Genomic DNA, 316 nt, shown 5'->3' with positions numbered 1-316 from the left:
AATTAAAATTAGAAAATTGATCAATTTAAAAAAATTTTTTTTTTTGGTTGATAATATTTTTGTTGAAAACTCAACTGTCTTAAAAAAAATAGTCCGTTTGGCTGAAAATTCGTATTTTTGGCTTGAAAATTCAACTATTTGGTAACCAATATTCGATTAAAAATTAATTTCTTCTTGTTGATAATTCGCCTTTTGGGTTAAAAAATTATCACTTTGGTAAGAAATAGTTTCAGATTGGAAAATTAAACTATTTTGTGTTTTCATTCATTTTATTTTTTAGAATTTATTCCCCTATTTTGTGAAAAATCACTCTGTT

Source organism: Belonocnema kinseyi, chromosome 10, assembly GCF_010883055.1.
Source record: "Belonocnema kinseyi isolate 2016_QV_RU_SX_M_011 chromosome 10, B_treatae_v1, whole genome shotgun sequence".
Classification (NCBI taxonomy): domain Eukaryota; kingdom Metazoa; phylum Arthropoda; class Insecta; order Hymenoptera; family Cynipidae; genus Belonocnema; species Belonocnema kinseyi.
The sequence above is the reverse complement of the archived record's forward strand: the minus strand, read 5'-3'. Positions refer to the sequence as shown.